Below are 416 nucleotides of genomic sequence, written 5' to 3' on the forward strand. Positions count from 1 at the left end.
TACAGCGGGAGGAGGGTAACGGTGGAAGAGCATAAGGTATTTATTATGTGCACACTGGACATAGAGGAAGGGATGGTACCTGTGGTAAATTCCCACGTTGATGGCCATTGAAGCGGGAAAGGAAAATAGTAGCATGGTTTTGAACAGAATGAAAAGTCGGGGGTGAGGGGGCGCATTTTTCATGTTCTCATTAAACTGGCTCCTTGAGATATCTGCCCCATTGTTTCGAAGTGTGAAATTAGCTATTGATCTAGGAAAACAAAGTATAAATAAATGTTGCTTAAGATGTATGGTAGGAAAGGGGTAGGTAGGCAGAACCGAGTGTGTGTAGATGGATGAGTCCAAAGATCAACTTGACATCAACTGAGAGCATGAAAAATGTTTGACATGGGTTGGATATTACTGTGGCTTAAAAA

The 416-nt window shown here is 42.1% G+C and overlaps 1 protein-coding gene across 1 annotated transcript in view; it reads left to right on the forward strand.

The window, feature by feature from the left end:
- COL22A1 (collagen type XXII alpha 1 chain) overlaps positions 1 to 416 on the forward strand; it is a 295,276-nt gene that overhangs the window by 71,217 nt on the left and 223,643 nt on the right. The gene's annotated exons all lie outside the window — the stretch shown is intronic.

Source organism: Alligator sinensis, unplaced genomic scaffold (genome assembly GCF_000455745.1).
Source record: "Alligator sinensis unplaced genomic scaffold, ASM45574v1 scaffold721_1, whole genome shotgun sequence".
Lineage (NCBI taxonomy): Eukaryota > Metazoa > Chordata > Crocodylia > Alligatoridae > Alligator > Alligator sinensis.